The sequence below is a fragment of the Misgurnus anguillicaudatus genome, chromosome 7 (genome assembly GCF_027580225.2).
Source record: "Misgurnus anguillicaudatus chromosome 7, ASM2758022v2, whole genome shotgun sequence".
In the NCBI taxonomy this organism is placed as follows: Eukaryota; Metazoa; Chordata; class Actinopteri; order Cypriniformes; family Cobitidae; genus Misgurnus; species Misgurnus anguillicaudatus.
The window spans coordinates 34,789,435-34,811,109 of record NC_073343.2 but is presented as its reverse complement, the minus strand read 5'-3'; the positions used below and the strand labels follow the sequence as shown (position 1 = coordinate 34,811,109).

Sequence of the window (21,675 nt, the reverse complement as noted above, 5' to 3'; positions counted from 1 at the left end):
GATGTGAGATTGGTAATGCAATGTAAAAGCTCTTCTTATACTAGCCATGAGTCTTAGATAATATGAAGATGTGAAATTAAATCCTAAGTTACCTTCAAAATGACCTTTAATACAGAAAACTGACTACAGATTGATCCCATATTTATACTGTTAGTCACTAACATGAGCTCTGTAAGATCTGATAGGTGACACTGACAAAATCAATTCAAGCTCATTCAGAAACACATTAAGAAGTTCTTGGTTTGAACGGTTATATTAAAATCAATTTGTCCTTCAAGAAAAAATTCAATGTTGCATTTTAACTACAAGGACAAATCTCACAAAAAACACATCCAGGTCACATTTCACTACGAAAAAAGAGAAAAGATGAATCAACAACTAAAAGAGATTGTGATTTATAATAATCGAACACCTCATATGCTCAATGTTATTACAACACTGCAAACATTTCTTAAATGTTTTTGTTCAATCAACTCAGTTTTACAAGTCAACTTACTATTATTTATCTTGACTAGAGATGAGTTGCTACAACTTATAAAATTAAGTTGAATATGATATTTTATAAGTTATAACAATTTATCTCAAGTATAATATAATAATAATACGTTGAAATTACTTTTAAATCTGTTGAACAAAAGAATTTAAGACAGCAAATATTTTTTACGGTGCATATTATATTTATAATATAAATGTTATAATTTAGAAACTCAGATGCAAAAGCTGCTAAATGTCACTTCTATCTAAAATAAGATAATGATATTAACCGTATGCTCTCGGCACATATTATGCATTCATCAAATACCTTAAATTCTGGCCTCAGGTCATACAGAAATACTGCTTTGTTGGCAGAATCCGTAAAATGGCATCTCATTTTTTTGCAAACTCCTCTAAGTGCAGGGAAGATGAATTGGATGACCAACTTGTGTTCTTTGTGAGTACTTGGACCTGAATACAACCTACACTGTAAAAATGCAGCATGAAATAAAACAACTTGCAAGTCAATTTAACCTACTGTTTTAAGTTTTGACCTGGGATAAGTTGACATAACTTATAAAAACAAGTTGAAATTGTTTAACTTAATTTGTTAAGTTGAAGTAACATAAAAATACATGTTGATTTGACAAAAATGCTGAATTTTTTTTACAAACATTTGTGGCAGTCAGTTGGATTACAGTGCCACTAATGTGTGCTTCAGGTTTTTTTTTTCTTCAATTTTACATGCATTAGCAATGTTTCTAGTTGAATCTTTAGTGTTTTGCAACTGTTTACTATATCTTTCTGAAGAAGTGGATTGAAGTGAAGTTCTTCGCTTGTATGCACTTAGAGGGTTTTGCAGTAAAAATGGTTAAATACTAATGAAATGACTAAAGTGACATTGGTGAAAATAAAGCATTTCAATTACTGACTAATAACATTTTCATTGCCTTTAACCTCTTAAGACTCAAGCTTTGGTTTGGCTTGGATTTCAGATTTCTTTCTTTCTTTTTTTCTTAGTTATATTTTGTAATGTTTTTTTTATAAATAACACAAAACTCTTTTGTGGTCCTAAAGTCGTTTCTTTAGGATTAATTGTGCATATTATCAGCATTTTGCATATGCTCTTTACAGGTTTCATGAGAATAACCCACAACTATATGCATATTAAATATCTGAACATTTATATTCATATAAAAGGTTTTCTTTTCCTCAGCACATCTCTGTCCTGACATAACCAGAAACTAAAAAGACCTGCTTACATACCCATAATGCAGTATGGCTGTATTCGCTTGACTCATCTCTTCTGTGAGTTGCTGAGTCATGTGTTTGTCTCATTCTGAGCTCACATAAACTCGACAGAAGCTCAAACAGAGCTGCCACACAACTCACAGATTAATAAACCTTAGGATTGTGACATCTAAGCTTAATATCTCACAATCTGCCCGTCAGGACCGCTGATATTTAGGGCAAAGACTTCTGGTGTCCTGCCAGTAAGAACTGCCATCTGTTAAATTTATACACTTACATCTCTAGTGGAAAAGGTATAAAGCCTTTATTTCCTGACAGAGAAAATCTCAGACAAATCCAGATAAATGAACCTGCACTAAAATCCTGCCATAATAACCTTCACAGCCTGGACAATCTTCAATCTCATTTGTGTTCAACATAGAAATTAATATCATACCTTTCAAACTATTCCTTTAACATTTAAGATCAATTGTCTTGTTAATGAATCAAATTCATTATCAACTGGATATTAGGATTAGCAAAAACATAATGGGGACATATAATAAAAATCTGACCTTTTCCATGTTAAAGTAATTGGGTCCCCAGTGCTTCTGTCAACCTAGAAAACATGATAAAGATCAACCCAGTAACTTAGTTTTAGTTAACCATTCTCTGCAAACATGTGAAAAAGTAGGTCATTGAAATTTGGGTCCCCTTGTGATGTCAAAAGGGGATCTTATTATAATAATACTGCCTCTTAATCTGTACTATCAAATCACAGCACTGACATTTCGTGCAGAAAGAAAGAAAGAGAGAAAGAGAGAAAGAGAGAGAGAGAGAGAGAGAGAGAGAGAGAGAGAGAGAGAGAGAGAGAGAGAGAGAAAATAATTGGGAGCACAAACCACAATCATGGCGATCAGTGTTTGCATTTCATCAGCTCATTTGCATTTTAAAGGAAACACCTAAAAACGTGGCAATTTTTAACATGTTATAATAAATTATCTATTTGATATTTTAAGTTAAAACGTCACATACGTACTGTGGGGACGCCCAAGATTTATTTTACATTTATTTTTAAGATTTATTTCATTGATAGAAAAGTACATATTGTCCTTCAAAAGAGTACGCAAGTACTGGGACATACAGTAGTAACACATATAGGAAGTGACGGCTGTTGCCTAAACGCACACATTATGAACATTAACAATCACAAACATCAAAATACAATATTTCATCTCTTCATCATTCATTTTTCTTATGTAATATTTACTTAATAATGTATTAATTCAGTGTGTCACCAACACCTCCATCCTCTCACAATGAAATAGTAGACCATCATCATTTCAACATACATACTGAATCTATAAGTCAAGAATAAAAAATATTGCTATTATAACCAGAGGCGTCATACCCATTCAAACTGAGGGGGCACATGCCCCCTTGTTATTTTTGAGCCAAATGGATTTTGCATGCAACCTCAATATCAAAGAAGCGTCCATGAATCTGTTATTTGACTTTTAATGTGTTTAATATGCACAATATTATCAATTCTAGTCACTTTTTGCCATGTTATATTACTTTTTAATGACGGCAGGCACTGTAGACAGAGCAGTCGCAGACGTCATTAGCGTCTGAGCACTCACGGGCTCTTTGCTGTTGCTATCTGACGAATTAAAACGTGTTAGAAACACTCAACCTTTCCAAACACAGTACCGTAATGTGCAGTTTACCTTCTCTGTGTAGAAAATGTATGGTTTAAAATGTGAACGTCTCGACGTTATATTAGTACAGATTTCTAGATTCATCTTCTTGGTACAACGCCAAAGTTCGCCAGAGGTAAAATTTGAGGCAATAATGCGTTCCTCTAATAATTTTATCTACAATTTTTTTTTTATCATTATTGAACATTAAAGTCAATCACGTGGCTATAGCTTATGTCATTTTCATTGTTTATATACTTTATGTATTACATTAATTTTATAGGATAATGCAATTGTTGTGCAAAATGCATTAATGACACAATTAAACAAGTCATTTATTAAAACTTAAATAAATAAAACATGCCGTTTAAGATGTAAATATGATACCAATATGTAATTATTCCAATTGAATAGTATTTAACATGAAAGTTAGTCAACACTTTTATTTTGGAGGTTTTTGCATGAAAGCAGAGGTGTTCGGATTGTTCGAAATGTAAGTGCCATGGAAAAGACTAAAAGTTCTATTAAATTTGGTTTGATATCTGTGTATGCACACATTTCGGTGAGCTGTGCACACTGTGCCCCCTTAAAAAAAATGGTGCATTCTTCACACTGGAAATCAAAGGCAAATAAATGTAGACACGCATTTACTGCTTTAATCTTTTATATGTTTAGTTGTTTACATGCAAAATGTGAAATCAGTAGTGTTTCTCACGTCTCAGTTGTGTGTCCTCACTGGATTTTCTCAGGAGCTGCTCAAGGTTTGGCTGAAGGTCTCACATTTTAATAGCCTGAAGACTTATGCCCCATTTATTCTAACCAAATTACTATTGAAGCTTTACTGAGCAGCTTGAATGATGGGAGTTTTGTTTCGGCCTTACAGCTGTTGACACGCACACACACACACACACACACACACACACACACACACACACACACACACACACACGTGCGCACACACACACACACACACAAACAAACATAATTCAGTCCCTACCTGCAGATCTCCAGTCAATAAAGTTGATGAGCCCTGACTGTTACATTCATCATGAGCTCCACAAACAAACAACAACAAACAAATATATGTCAGAGATGTGACAACAGATCATGTGAATGCTGGTGCTGCTCATACTGGATAGTGACTCGTGTCATGTTCATTTTCTTACACTGTCTCTATTAATAAAAGACCAAAGAGAAATATATTGACTGTCTGAACAGGTCATTCTCACAAAGCACACATCTCCTCAACACATTTTCTATATAGTACGATTGGCACAAAACATGTTTTAAAAGAGAATTGACAGGGATTAATAATAATGTGTGATTGATTTTTATGACTTTATTTAGTTACTGTATTTATTAAATATGAATTTTACTTTCTGATGGGATGGAAAATGATAGCGTAGCAGGATCATTAATGATAAATAACCATTTGTGTTTTGAAAACAATTTTAAATATCACTTACTAGATGTAAGACATAGCTTGTGTATTTGCATTTAAATAAATAAACTTTCCATTGATGTATGGTTTGTTAGGATAGGACAATAATATTTGGCCGAGATACAATAATTTGAAAATCTGGAATTTGAGGGTGCAAAAAATCTAAATATTGAGAAAATTGTTTTTATGAAGTCCAAATGAAGTCATTAGCAACACATATTACTTATAATGAATACATTTTTATATATTTACAATAGGACATTTACAAAATATCTTCATGAAACATGATCTTTACTTATATCCTGATGATTTTTGGCATAATTCTGACCCATTCAATGTATTGTGATATTGCTACAAATATACCTCTTGTGGTCCAGGTTCACAAATGTGAACATGTATTTTAAATTAAACAGTGAGGCAGTAAATCAGTGTGGGACTCCTAATGTAATAAACTTCCACCAGCATCTCAACTTTACCCAAATTCATTGTGTCTGAGGTACATAAAACAGCTCTGAGCATTTAGTGCGGTTATGATCATGTGTTACTGCATGCATGAATGCATCTAAACCAACTTTTTCCTACCAAGGGCCAAAAATGAAACCTGACTGAGGGCCAATGTGTTATATTAAAACTTGCCCTGATTCTCCTCATTTATTATTTTCTAATATTTAAAAAATAAATAAGCAAACATTACTCATGCATAACTATTGCGGTTTTATTTTCAAAGGTAACTGTATGCATGTACATTAAAAAAAATTTACTTTCATTACTTGCATTTAATTTCAATAAAATGTTTAATTAGAAAATATGTATTTATCCTTTGTCCTTATCTTACGTGGCATGACAAGCCAAATTAAAGGTCATTGTGGGCCCTAGTTTGGGCATCTCTGCTTTAAACCAATTGTAGTGTTGATCAGCTATAACAAAACATTATGACTTTGCATTGTTTCACAAGGACAATCTGTCCTTTATCAATGATTCACAGAAGCACAATAACCAGCTTGTATAATCTGAATCTAGAAAGTCAGACCTCCAGGATTAGGATTAACATTAAGTTAAGAACATTAAATTGGGAACATTAGGATTAAAGCAACACCTGACCTAAGATTCATCTAATGCTGTCAGATCCAATCACATTTCATTCAACAATCCAGTTAATCCAATTTATTTACCAGTCGTCATTCTTTAATAACACCCATCAGATGTACCGCAAGAGGATGTGTATCTTATCTGTTAATGTCATCTATTACAGTTGTAATCAATGGAGTGAAATGAATGATGTGGGTGTTGGCATTACTCTTCTCTGATCTCCAGTGTTAAATGACATGACTCAAGCACATCACCCGACTATCAGCCCATAAAACAAGAGAAACACTTTTAAGATCACAGCCACATCACTAAAGCCATTAAGCAGGACACTAAACACATGTATAGCTTATACTCTTAGCAGATGATTTCTTACAAGAAACAAAACTATAAACAAAGCTTATAAATGCCTACATTTACACAGGAGATTTTAAGGGACTGCAAATAATGTCCTGTCAGCCGTTATGCATGAGAAGCATCTGTTAAATAGACAAAGGAAAATAATAGCCTTGGACCGTTCTGCACTGTACCGTAGGAGGCATTTTGGCAGACAGCGAGGGACTGCTTTTCATTTTGGCAGGGAAACCACTGACTCACCATACAAACACCGAGTGAGATCTGCGGTCAGAACGCTGAAGACAGACAAACTCAATGACAGAGATTGTCTTTAAGAGGTTAAATATGTGCTGCACACGTGCCCACACCATCAGTAATCATCACTGATAGTCTTATCAATCAATCAAACAAGAATAGATCGGACTACTCAGCCTAAAACCTTTTTCCAACATGATCACAGTGCAATACTGGGAGATCCTTTGGACCAGATGGGTTTTTCTTTTGTTTTTGTACTATGATTTCAGTACAGCCATTAATAAATTTAATTACAGCAACTCAATTACTGCATGAATGAAAATCTATTTTAGTTAGAGGAGAATGTTTGGCCAGGTCCTCACATTGTGTGTTCGGACAAATGAAAAGCTATTTGACCAGCAAGAGACAAAAATATGGTAAAATATTAAGCCTTAATTAGAAAAGGTCCGCACAGGGTTGGCCCACGGGGTAATGGGGCCCTAGGCGAGACCATAAAAATGGGCCCCAAATTGTCATTTTGAAAAGTGAAATTGTGAAAAGTGAAGTTTTATTAATTGCAAAATATTAAGTAATGTTGTTATAGTACAACAACTGTAGTGCAACAGAACTACATTACTGTATGTATCAATAGAAATATAATATATATATTAATACAGACAGATTATACCACGGGTCTGTTGAATGCTTTATTCTGATTCAATGGCCCGTCATCAATTATTCCTTACAAAATTACTATAGGGTGATATAGTATTTTGTATACTGTTTTTGAACCTTACTACAGTACATATTAAGTATCTAAGAATTGTACCACAGTTTACTACAGTAAATGATATAGTATAATAGTCTTTTTTTCATGTGGGTTAATTTATTAAGGGTGATGGACGTTTATCCTGTTATTAAATCCCTATGGGGTTTTTTCACCTACAGTTTTTATGATTTCTATGTTAATTAATAAGGTCCCTGTGCATGCATTGCCTCCTGATGGAGTCTATGCGATTTGTGCAATGACAAAATTATTTTTATGTTTGGAGGGCCCTCATCCTGTCGTGGGGCCTGTTGGACGGGCCGGCCCTACAACATAAACCCCAAAATTTGGCCCAAGCTAGTTGTTGCACTGTAAAAAAAAATGCAACATAAAGTTAACACAACTTGGTTTTGCAAGTCAATTCAACCTAAGTTTTGCCTTGTGAAAAGTTGACATAACTTATAAATAAAGTTAAAATTGTTTAAAGGCGGAGTGCACGATATCTGAAAAACGCTTTGGAAAAGAGAGTCGGGCCGACTACCAAAACACACCTGTAGCCAATCAGCAGTAAGTGACGTGTCTACTAACCAAAATCGTTGTCTGGGTTGCGTATGTGTGGGGCGGGTCTATCAAAAGAAAGTCCAGATTCTATTGGGGTAGAGACGGGTTTGTTCAAATGTCAACATTGGTTTTCAGAGATTATGGACCCTGCTTTTAATTAATTTAAATTTAAATGTTGATTTGACAGCTGCATATTTTTTACAGTGTGCTGAGAGTTGAAGCCAGACTGGACATTTTGGGCAAATCACAGAAAATATTGCATTGGTTTAATGATGATGATGAGCATTGAGAACAGATTCATTTTCATACTCTGATCTGTCTGGAGGATACTAAACATGCGTCTAACATTATTAATTTAGATCTCCAGCAGCATACTGACCTCCGCAGGATTTATTGGCATTAAATTATAATCATGTATTCATGTTTCTACAATAGCTCACTTGATAGAGCAGACAAATAAGAAGAAAAATAAAACAAAAGAGAAAGACAATCTCTACTAAATTAATTCCAGACACATTCAGTAGGGAAGTCGCACCACTAGGCGGCCATGTTTGCAACACCTGGCAGTTATTTCAGTCATGCAAGACTAAAGTCTTATCTTCTTGAATGGGTAAAGACAGATACTGTATCTCTAAAATCATGTGCTAAAATCTAATTACATTTTTCAAGGTTGTTACAGCTGAGCATGTGCACAGTTTGGCTAGCGCCTCATGTGACTCTGTCTCCCCGCCCCCAGAGAATCGTAGCCGTATCGATTGATGATTGGTTCTTTTAACTAGAAGGCGGGACTTATTGAGCGTTGCATTGTCCTGCATAGTAATAGCAGTGCCACATCTTGTTATATCAAATATCTTTCTTACAGTAAGTGTGTGGTAGTTTCTAAATCTAGCAGGAAATCAAAAAGTTACAGATTCAATCTGTAGATTTGCATCAGCACTCAAAGCAAACAGACTTTATTAGTCAATGAAACAAATTCCTCAAGCCCCTAAGGTGGCGAATAAATGATTTTACATTTACATGTATGCATTCAGCAGGCTCTCTAATCCAAAGAGACTTACAGTACATTGAGTACATACACTTATACAGAAAGCATATTACTGCAATTCTTCTAAGTAGCTCTCAACTAGTTAATCCATGATGGGGAAAGTTAACTGTAAACCAAAAGCTTAGCAGAATCTCTATTTTGGCACGAATCCTGACTCCAACAATCCCATGATTCACTGCTGTGAGCACATCTGCTCTTTATGAAACTGATATGATATTGTTTATGTAACTAAATCAGTAGTGTGATCATCAGGGATGCACCGATATATCGGCATATAATTGGTATGGGCATCGTATCAGAACTCATACTGTGTGATTATTGTGAATTGAGTGACAACAGAATTCCAGTTTGTATGCTCTGCTCATCTAGGATTTCATGACATAATAAATCGTTTTAAAAATAATTTAAAAGCAAAACTATTGGTATCGGTAGATGTCATTCTAAGCAATTGAATATCGGTATCGGCACAAACATTTTGTCAGTGGGGAGCATTAGGGAGCATCTGTAATTTACTTTTTCTAAATAAGTACAATTCAACCACAAGCAAATAATTTTACACACAAGGAATGCATTCCTAATTTTGTTGTATGCAAAGCTTTACAATGACAATAAATGTTTTTAAATTCAACATTTACTTGTAAAAAAGTCATCACTTACAATGATCTGATATTTTCTTTTCAAATTTGGCACCTCCTCACCCCACACCCTTAGAAAAAAGGTACAAAAGCTTTCGCTGGGGCAGCACCCTTTCAAAAATACTCCTAAAAGGTGCATATTAGTACCTCTAAGTACACATTGGTACCTCAGTGATACATTGCTGTATGGTACACATTAGGATCTTTGTAAAGGCATGACAGACAGACTGTTTCATCTCTGTTTACACTGTATCCTCATAAAGCTCAATGTCATTTCAGGTGATGCGTGTATGTGAAGGGTGATGGATTTGGCCCTCAGGGTGGTTTACGGTCTTCATTTTCTTTGAGGCTAAAAATAGGAGAAAATCCTCAGCAGAGGTAAATCCTTGTGTATTAGTGACTGCAGTGACTGTCTCACTTCACGCTGAGAGGAGATTATACACTTTGTTTATTAAATGCAGTGTGTTTATCTGCAGACCAAACTTAAGTCAGCTTTACTTATTGTATGTCAAACATTTCATTTTTATCTATTTTAAAGGGGACATGTGATGAAAATCTGACTTTTTCCATGTTTAAGTGCTATAATTGGGTCCCCAGTAGGGCTGCAACTAACGATTATTTTAATAATCGATTAATCTGTCGATTATTTTTTCGATTAATCGATGAATCGGATAAAAAACAAAAAAACAAGAAAAGCATTCATTTCCAACCCGTTATTCAAAACAGAACTAAAATCTTTAGAAATTACACAAACATGTTGCTCCTTGAACATACCTGAGCTGTTACAATAATAATAAAATAAAATAAAAATGGACTAACACAAAAAAATACACATGTATGCTTTACATCTGCCAAATATATAGACTTTTTTATGATGCATTTCCCATCAAGAAGCCTCTCTTGATGGGATCAAAAGATATATAAGTTACTAGTACACTCTTAGAAATAAAGGTACAAAAGTTGTCACTGGACAGTACTCTTTCAAAAAGGTACACCTTTCTTTGTACCCAAAAAGTGCATATTAGTACTTCAAAAGTACATATTGGCAGTTCAAAGATACATATTTGTACCTAAATGGTACATATTAGGACCTTTTATAAAGGGTACTGCCCCAGTAACAGCTTTGTACCTTTTATATTTGACGTTATGTGTTTTCTCTCATCGGATAGCTTATCATTTGTTAAAACTGTTCCATTTACATTTGGCCACATACATGCGTCTTGTGAAAACGGAAAATGCGTCTTCTACTCCCGCGCAAAATGCAAATACACCATTCATTACTTCGCCTTAAAAATGGAAGACGATGTTTATGCAACAAAAGACGGCACTTACTGTATGTACTGTATGTTGGGCCGGGAACATGCGTCTCCTTGCTCGGCATGAGCTGGAGCGCGCAGGAAAGAGCAGCAGGAGAGTGATGGCGCGATGATATTACGTACAGGTCCATGACGGGGAAAAGCGTTCATACAACTCTCTCTCTCAAAGTTTTATTTCATTGTTTAATATCAGTGGAGTTTGTCATTGGAGTTTTTTATTCGTTCTAGAAACTTTTTACCCGCTGTCGTCGCTCCATAAAGCATACGCGTGTCGTCTTTGTTTGTTTTGTTTGCCGGCTAACTTCCAGGTGACGCGCTTACGTTTGAGATGAGTAAAACACTGACATGTGGTTTTCCTCTACCTTTGCGTTTTTTTTTTAAATCTTTTCTCCGCCGCTTTGTCTTTTCTCCGTGCTGTCTATGAGCCGCCGAACTCTGCAAGCAACAGTGCGCGGGAGAGACCGACGCTGCGTCCCAAACCGCATACCTCCACACTACACAGTAGGCAAAAAGCACTACTTCTCGTACTCCTTGCCTACCATATAGTATAGAAATAGGCCGCCTGGGACGCAGCACGAGTGTGTTCACTCCGCTCCGCGCTTAACTGAAGTGTTTATTTTTTCTTTTTTAAATTAAACGTTTCTGCGTCACGCGACACGACGAATCGATAATGAAATTCGTTGCCAACTCTTTTAGTAATCGATTTTTATCGATTTAATCGATTCGTTGTTGCAGCCCTAGTCCCCAGTGCGTCTATCAACCTATAAAATGTGAAAAAAATCAACCCAGTAACTTAGTTTTGGTAAACCATTCACATGAAAAAAATAGCTATTGCAATTTGGCTCCCCTTGTGATGTCAGAAGGGTAATAATACTTCCCTTAATCTGCACTATCCAATCACGGCACTGGCATTTAGTACAGAGATCAGCTCATTTGCATTTTAAAGCACACACAAAAACTGCATATTTTTGCTTACAACTACAAAGTGGCAATTTTAACGTTATATTGCATTATCTATATTTTATTTTAAGCTAAAACTTTACATACACCCTCTGGGGACACCAAAGATTTATTTTACATCTTAAAAACATCTTGTGAAATGTCCCCTTTAAATCTAAGGGCTCTATCATACACCCGGCGCAATGCGGCGCAATGCGCGATGCAAGTGTCTTTTGCTAATTTCAACCCTGCGCAATTATCATTTTCGCATTTAGCGCCACGTAATTTAAATAGCAAATGCATTTGCGCCCAATGTTGCGTTGGTCTGAAAACGAGGTGTGTTTAGGTGCATTGTTGGCGCGTTGCTATTTTAAGGCAACTAAAAATAGACTACGCCATTGACCAACAAAAACCTGGTCTAAAGTTTAAAGTCAATGGCGTAATATTGTTTTTTGTTATTTAAAGAGCGCAGTAGTAATATGCGCCTATAAACTGGACGACAACGCGGGTTTGCTTATCACATACATGAATGCGCAGCAGCACAAAAATGCTTATAAATATGAAAGATTAAAGGATTGTAAAATATTATTATTGAGTCTCTTGGACATAAATGAGGACCGATTATGAGACGTTAGAAGGCACAAAGAGCTGCTTCACCTGTAGCCTGGTAAGTAAATAAATGCTTTGCTTTAAACAAATGCATCTATTTTTAAATGTTTTTTTAAATGCTACCTCACGGATTTATTGTATATGATGACTCTGTATCTGTGGTTATGGTGAGATGAGAAACATTTTAAGTAATGCTTTGTAAAAATTGGCGCTGTCCGAGTGCTGAAACGCTTCGGCTCTCTGCACGTTTGTAAATTCTTTATCTTTTCTTTGTATTTTTAGAGTACAAACCTTTTTTTTATGAGATTACAATGATTATGTAGGATATCAATACATTTACAGCAATTAAAAGCCTGCTATTTGTACTTCTATAACTGAAAAAAGGCTTTTAAAGGTTTTAATACAAAAAATTAAAGTTTCAATAAAAATGAAAACAACATTTTTTTACATTATTTTTAAACTGGAGGTCTTCTTCCTCCGCTTAGTTTTTCAGTTTACAAAGATGTTCATCTAAATAGGAATTAGACAACTGAGGCAACTGGCTTTTAAAGGGGATGAGAGATAAGACTCTCATTACTTATTAGGAGAATATGAACAACCCTTTTCGACAATGCGCTCGGTGCACAAACTATTTTTCCCGTCATTAAATTAGCAAAAACGGCATCAGACACGCCCATTTAGACCGTGCGTCGTGCGCTTTACACAGTGCGCTTAGATCGTTAAAATAGGGTTACATATTGAATTTAGTTGTTCCTAAAAACAAAATACAAGATTTTACAAGAGTAACTGAGATTTATAGTTTAACTGGTTTAGTTCAGCATAACAAATGTTTTTTGTTCTGTTTTACTAAACTTACAGTATTTTCTGGATTATAGTGATTATAGGGTGGGTTACTGTATGTGTGTGTTATTGTTTTTAGTAAAACATTTACAGCAAGGATATTAAGGACATTTCTAATCAGTTTGTATTCCTACAGATAATTTAGCTTTTCTTGTTTAATATCCTGTAAACAGTAATAATACATTCACACATGCTGTCTGATGTATTTTTTATATCTGCACTGGATGCACTTTGTCAGGTCTTAATGCATATTTAAATAAGTGTGGTTATAAATGATACATTTTTGTTATATATTCCTGTCACACAGCTTTCTCCAAACATCCACCGGATATTCTTATAGTTATTAATGTAATAGAGATATGTCATGCATATGGATGTGGGTAAATCCTAAAATCCTGTAAAATTATGCTGCCCCCTTTACATTACACTATCTTTTATGGTGAAGGAAGTCCCAGAATTCATTGCAACAAGCTCAATGGAAAGTTGGAGAGTAATGTTAGAAGTTTTATTGAGGAAATGTTGTTGGCTTTATTATAGATCAAACAGGATGAAGTGCCTTTAAATGACCTCTCTCCTCATCCTCATAAAATGCACAACCTCACTGTTCATTAACACAGAGTCATGTAAAGGTGTGAAGCCTGCTGAGATTTACATATGGTAACGCCTCTGTATATCACACCATATGTTTTTGTACTATAGTGTAATATATTTGCAATATATACAGGCAACACTGGCACATAGCCTTTCTGATACTGTAATTCAAATGCATTCGTTTGTAAGGTTAACATGAGAAATGGCTTGCGCGTACCAGACGCACGTCTGTTTTCTCTCTCAGTTTTACAGTCTGTGAGCACTGCAGTCATTTGTTGACCTGATGAAGAATTCATGGGCTGTTAATGAGAAACTCTGAATCTTCTGCCTTTTATCTTCATTTGTGTTTTCAAGCACTTGTTTGCTTCTGACAAAAAGGATTTATTACACAATATGTGCTTCACATTTCTGCCCCGGTGGAATGCCTGAATAATGCTCTGTCTGCCCCTTTAACTTTAGTTTATATCATAAATATTTATTACATTTGCCTTTTATTTGCTGCACTGCTGCACGCATTTGCAGATTAAAAGAATATAACAGACTCGTATCATCTTATGACTGTATCAACCAATATCAATGAATCAAATGGTTGGTGCATTGATTTGATTCACTGGGTTTCCATTTGGATGCACAAATATTGTATAAGAAATAGTCATAGTCATGCTTGCTTTTGCAAACACCAATAAAATACTCTCAAAATCTCTGGACGAGGCAGCTTTTTTGCACAATGTCAAAGTGTTTAAAATGCAAAGGTCTAAGGTTACTCGAAACCTATCTCATGGGATTGAAAGAAAGAGAGAGATGTGCGTTTGTGTGTGTGTGTGTGTGTGTGAGAGAGAGAGAGAGAGAGAGAGAGAGAGAAAGGTCACAGCATCACATGATATAACTTAAACAAACACATACCTCTCAAGGGAACAGTTCATGCAATAATAAATCTTCTTCATTATTTCATCTTCTTTATGTTGTTCCAGCTTGTATGGTATGACTTTCTTTCTGTAGATCTAAAAAAACAGAACATTTGATCTTAGACTAAAAGTCTGAGCTGAACTTATCTCATACAATGGAGGATAATTTTTACTTTTAGGCCTAAAATATGACAAATAACCAAAGTGAAGTATCACCGAATGTGCAACATGTACATATAAACGGGGATGTCCCTTTTAGATGCACCACACCAGGGATAAACTCAGATATGCTGCCTACATTGAGTAAAGGCTGGATTTACTTTAAAATATAGTGCATCATTTTTGCATCCACTTTTTTAAAGCAACACTATGTAGTTTCCATGTAAAAATGACTAACAGCTCCCCCATGTAGTTGAAAAGCGCAAAAGTGCCTGGTATCAGACACTCTTCTGCAGGCAGTGGGAGGGGCGGGCTGTGTGCTCTACCCTCCACCGCCACTTTCAGAGTGAGCTTGTAGCAGCTAGGAGCTTGCTCAGGTTGCAGCAACAGTACAATTTGTTCAGTTAAAAGTTGTTCTATCACTGAAATAATTTTAAAGACATTATTTAAAGGTAAAAAAAAACTACATAGTGTTGCTTTAAGTTTTACTTGAAATTTTAAGCAATTGCATAAATGTGAAACTTACTTTAAAAAATGGGTGCAAAAATGATGCACTATATTTTTAAGTAAGTCCAGCGTATTCTTTTTTTTCAGTGTAACATCTTTTTTCATGCGTCAAGGATGAAGAAAGTGACACAATTATTTAATTTTGTGTGAATTATTCCTTTAAAAGAGGATGTTACTATTAGTATGTGTGTGCGCGTGTGCGTGCGTGCGTCCGTCCCTGAGGTCCCTGTATGTGCTGACCAGTGTGTAAATTTAGCAGCTTCAGTGCACTGTAAGTGAGCGACTGCTCCCACATGAGACTCAATGCTGTCTGCATTAATCATAGAGATGTTTACCCATCAGACTCTCTGCACTGAATACATATACAGTTCTTACATAGATATATATCCACAAACACATATTAGCGTTGTTCCAAACACAAGTCAGCAGCTTCACCCTATACAGCCTACATAGCATACGAATTTTTAAGGCAGCATACTAAAGGAAATTATTTTTTTAAAAGCAAGCAACTCAGTGATACACAAACGATACACCTCAAGTGCACATGAGATTCAGTGCCGTTTCTCAATGTCAAGGATACTTCCTTGGCAGGACTAATCCTTACAAGTCACTTCCTTCAGAGGCTAGGCGAGGCTCCTCTTAAGCATTCAAAGAACACGTTAAATGGAACAGGCTAGCAAGTGCACATCATTGAAAGGTGTGCTTTCAGTGCTGCGCGCATAGGATTGTGGGTGATTTCAGCGCGTGAAGAGCACAAAGGATACACATACGCATGCTTTCCTGTATATGGGATATTTCTCGAACGATGGACTCAGTCCTTGGCTGAAATTTCGAGGATCCTCCACATTGGAACAGTCCTTCGACGGACGTCGATGACGTAGCATCCTCGAAATTCTGGCTTCCGAGGATCCTTCCTTGACATTGAGAAACGGCTTCTTTCCCTTTCAAGTCAAGTCACTTGGCGGCCATCTTGAGAACTTCAGCGCAGTGCATTCTGGGATACAATGTTCCCCTTACATTTGAGAAATCTTAAAAATGAGCACATTTTTATTTTAAATGCTAATGCAGTTTTAGCACAAACTTGTCTTTTTCTATTATGGTTTCTATTTTTCCTCTTGAGTTTAGAGTTTTAATGCAGTAACATTTCAGCTGCAATAGTGACTCATATATTTTATTGCAGTGATGCTGCAGGTAACAGAAGATGAAGCAGAGAGCCAATCAGATGAGATGAAGAATCCAGTGAATGACACAAGTGTGATCTCAGCAGTCTCACTGAGTAGAGATCTGCCAACATCTTTTACTCAGAAGGACCCTGTCTGATAACTAAACTGCTGACCTTTGCTGCTTGATTCAAAAAAGATTTTATTTACACTAGACCAAATGCTATTTATTAACCTCATAAGATTTTTCTTATGCAGAAATGTTACTCAAAAGTTTTGATGACATCATCTCCTGCATCTCCCACAATGCCACCTGCAGTCACAGGTGAATCTGTGTGTATTATTTTCATTTGATTTCAGTATAGGTTTAGTGTAAATAGTTCAGGTATACATGAAGTCTCGAGATGGCTGAGGTTTGGGGGACACGGTTGGTTCTGACGCTGACTTTGACTTATGGATGAAGATATACAGGTCTGGGAATTTATGGCTCACAGCTTGGCTTCTTTCAATCCTTAGGCCTGATGAAAATCGAGGATCAATGTTTGATTGTCAAGTAAAGAGCAGGCAGAGGAGGATTCATCATCAGATTGTTGGTACAACTGTGTTGGGTCGAGACGTCACAAACATCATTAATTGTGTTCACAGACAGTTTCCTCTTTCAATCATGTGTAGAAGACACAGACTGAGGTCATAGATTCAGTAACAGATGAAATATCCGCAATAACAGGTTTAACGTGACACGCTTCATAAACGCTCCGAGCGGATCATGTTTTAGTTACACTACATTAACTCCTCTGTGCTTTCATTTGAAGTATTCCCTACTGAAAAAATCCAGCTAACAACAGCTGGTGAGTTGGTTTTAGATGGTCTCCCAGCTTTGTTTTAGCTGGTATTGCTCGTCTAGCTGTGTTTTGGTCACTTTTTAAGCTCGTCTAGCTGTGTTTTGGTCACTTTTTAAGCCGGTCTAGCTGTGTTTTGGTCACTTTTTAAGCTGGTCTAGCTGTGTTATGGTCACTTTTTAAGCCGGTCAATCTGTGTTTTGGTCACTTTTTAAGCCGGTCTAGCTGTGTTTTGGTCACTTTTTAAGCCGGTCTAGCTGTGTTTTGGTCACTTTTTAAGACGGTCTAGCTGTGTTTTGGTCACTTTTTAAGCCGGTCTAGCTGTGTTTTGGTCACTTTTTAAGCCGGTCTAGCTGTGTTATGGTCACTTTTTAAGCCGGTCAATCTGTGTTTTGGTCACTTTTTAAGCTGGTCTAGCTGTGTTTTGGTCACTTTTTAAGCCGGTCTAGCTGTGTTTTGGTCACTTTTTAAGCCGGTCTAGCTGTGTTTTGGTCACTTTTTAAGCCGGTCTAGCTGTGTTTTGGTCACTTTTTAAGCCGGTCAAGCTGTGTTTTGGTCACTTTTTAAGCCGGTCAATCTGTGTTTTGGTCACTTTTTAAGCCGGCCAAGCTGTGTTTTGGTCACTTTTTAAGCCGGTCTAGCTGTGTTTTGGTCACTTTTTAAGCCGGTCTAGCTGTGTTTTGGTCACTTTTTAAGACGGTCTAGCTGTGTTTTGGTCACTTTTTAAGCCGGTCTAGCTGTGTTTTGGTCACTTTTTAAGCCGGTCAAGCTGTGTTTTGGTCACTTTTTAAGCCGGTCAATCTGTGTTTTGGTCACTTTTTAAGCCGGTCTAGCTGTGTTTTGGTCACTTTTTAAGCCGGTCTAGCTGTGTTTAGGTCACTTTTTAAGCCGGTCTAGCTGTGTTTTGGTCACTTTTTAAGCCGGTCAAGCTGTGTTTTGGTCACTTTTTAAGCCGGTCTAGCTGTGTTTTGGTCACTTTTTAAGCCGGTCAAGCTGTGTTTTGGTCACTTTTTAAGCAGGTCTAGCCGACTTAGCTGGTTAGGCTGGAAGACCAACTGACCTACCAGCTTTACCAGGCTGGGAGGATCAGCTTAAACCAGCTACTGCCACCTTAAACCAGCTAAAACCATCTAGTAGCTTATGCTGGTCTTAGCTGGAATTTTTCAGTAGGGTTATGGATAACCGATGTGCTCGCAGGTTGTATTTGATGTTATCTAGGCCGTTCTGGGTGCCCAAGTCAAAAAATACCCTTCATACCATCTGTTTAAAGCAGAGGTCCATCTTGCTGTGGTTATTTTTAAATACCTAAATGTTGTATAAGACTTTGGCTCAGATTAGTTTATTTTTTTATTAGTTTTGTTTAAGAGGTGAGTCATAGATTGAAGGACTTTACTTCAAAGTAGTGTTTAAATGAATTTCTCTCCTTTACTTTACATTAATCTACTCTTCCCACAACACCCAACCTCAAAATGAATCTGGACCTGCATATATACAAGACTGAACCTCACTTTATACAAACTCTTACTTGCATCTTTAAACCGATAGGATGGCAGTATAAGAGAAACTAATTACTCCCCATCATTAGAAGTAATGAATCCTCCCACCATCTCATCAACAACAGACTGAAGATCAAAAGAACTAAACTGCATTGCAGCCATTTTTAAAGAACATGAAACCCAATTAGAGAAGTGAACCCAAACCAACCCAGCACCTGCCCTGAAATCTCATTACACAAACTGATGTCGATCGCTTCTCAATATCATAAACTGCAGATGCAAAATTAAAATCTCTGCATGCATGAAATGGCATTTAAAACAAAAATGTTTTAAATTTCCTCAAAATAGAAGAAGTCACTCAAAGCTGTGATTTTAAGGGACTTAAGCTCCATAAATCCTAGTAAGGATTTAAAAATTAGGATTTAAAATATATTTCAAAATATACAAAAAATTGGCCAAAAAATATATTGATGAAAAACCTTTTGTAAACATATTTCAAAATATATTTCAGGACATATTTTTTGCCTATTTTTTTATATTTTATTTGAAAAAATAAGTATTTTTGCTAAATCTCAATAAACCATAAACAGATTGACTGCCTGTTTAAAGAGTCCCAAATAAAAGTGAGATTTCTCTTCAGTATGAATGCAGTAAAGGACCCAAAGAGATGTAGACTTATAGATAAATTTAAAGTCATGCTATTGAGATCACGCATGTGAGGTAAAATCAATAGAATAAAGGGCAAACTGCTGAAACAGGGAATTTAGGGGTTAAGCCCACAGGGACAAAAAGCATCCTCCTGTGACCTCTGACCTCCCTAGAGAGAATAATTTTACAAAAGAGTCAAAAAATGCTGATATGTGAAATGCCTTTTGCTATTACCCATCCATCAAGTCACCCAAACCTCTCTTTTATTGGTTACATAGTTTTTATAACAGTCACATGACAAACATCTAAAACACTGATACAAACTTTTGATAGCCAAATAAGTAAATATTTATCAGGGACTATTTTACCAGCGGAAGAAAGGTAAGAGTTGTGTTGATTGTTGTTTTTTTTCTTTTTGCTGTAATATTTGTATTGTGTGGTAACTGTTTTATAAAAGCATTAAGAAACTCTAGGCTGTGCCCGTGACTAAAGATCTTGAACACCGTAATCCGTAATCTTTGTGTGCGTTTATTTGTATTCGTTATTCCACAAATTCATTAAGCACACAAACCTTTTACACTGTAACTGATGTGCAATAATTCATTTGTTTTAATAAAATTTGCAAAACAATACAAACTTTTGTACAAAATACAAAACTGTGAATGGATGAAGATTTTTCTTTTGGACGAGTATTTCTCAAAGATCTTTGCACAATTGTATATTATGAGATTTTTTCCTAAATTTTAGCTGTCAGACCATATGACACATTCACACGTCAACTACCCAGGTACTTGTGTTTGTGATTTATGTTGTGAGAGATGGAGCAAACACATAGAGGTCATCCACAAACTGTTCTGATTGGCTGTGAATTCATCCAGTCATGCCCGGTTAGGACACAATGTTATGCCAAGAAGATCTGTGAAAACTGCATCAGCACCATTCTGATCCAAAAATACATTTACAGAACGTATGAACTTTAACTCTGATCACACATTATGACCGTAGTGTTACTAAAAACACATTTTCCTCATTCTGTACATGAATACAGGACCTCTTTATAGCTAAAATCTACATCAACACAATCATCTTAGCTAGCAGCTAGCAAAGCTTGCCCTTTGTCTTCACCATAGCTCGACAGGAATTGTCAAAAGTAGACACATATAGAAATAATCAAATGTACTTACAGGTTGTGATCCAGAAACAGCAGATTTTCCCACATTTCTGTGTTCGGGATTATTTGGGCGGTGCTAAAACGGTGACTGGATGATGCACTGGAGCTACCGAGCATGGCCCCGCCCCTAACACAATCCATTCAGGCTGGAGCGGTATTTGAAAGTTTTTAGGTGTTTAGTATTAGTATAAGTTAGGTATTTAGTATAAGTATTTAGGTTAAGAGAGACGTGGCAGGTTTCCCACGAGGGGGTGTGGTTTCAGCGCTCTGAGCGCTGACGGTGGACACGCCCCCAGTGTTTACAAAAACTTTTTTATTTATTTAGCACATTTTTTACATTTTTCTGGGTGGTTAATAACACATTTTTTGTTGTGTGACGAACTGAGAACACATTTAATATCAGAATTTATGCGGACTTTTCTGTAGTATTTTTTTTCGTATGATGTTTTAACAAGACCTGTTTCCATGACATCATCCTACAGGAAGTGACATAATTTTTTGGGTAAAAACAGCAGCACAAACACCAGTAGGAACTCACAATGACTTTATCCTGTTTAATTAATGTATAAATATCTATGAAAATGTTTGCTTAAGAAATGTAAGGTTGACAGGCTGTCAATCAAACTGTCAAAACAGTCAATCCCTTACTGATGCTGAAGAGCTCAACAATGTTTCGCCAAAAGGTAAAAACATACAATTTGTGGTCATCACTGCAGAAACCTGACAGCATGAATTTATTTAGTCACTGCAAGTAAAACTCTATTGCAATGTAATGTGTAATTAATATCATGTCAAAATATATGGGATTATGGGATTTAAATTGTTTTCATAGGAAGTGCAATAGTGGTTTGCAAATGACATTGTTTGCTTTATCACACAGAGGAGAGAGAGAGAGAGAGAGAGAGAGAGAGAGAGAGAGAGAGAGAGAGAGAGAGAGATTAGTTAAATACAGCTCACTTGTGCTCCAGGATAACAGAGCTACTTGGC

General features: G+C 36.2%; 1 long non-coding RNA gene across 1 annotated transcript; it reads right to left on the bottom strand.

Moving 5' to 3' along the window:
* Positions 1–3,543: 3,543 nt before the first annotated feature.
* LOC141365379 (uncharacterized) lies at positions 3,544–21,140 on the bottom strand. Its single transcript, XR_012370615.1, has 3 exons — positions 20,702–21,140; positions 14,707–14,804; positions 3,544–4,287 (listed from the first exon to the last, which is right to left on the bottom strand). It is a non-coding gene; the product is annotated as an uncharacterized lncRNA (long non-coding RNA).
* Positions 21,141–21,675: the final 535 nt, after the last annotated feature.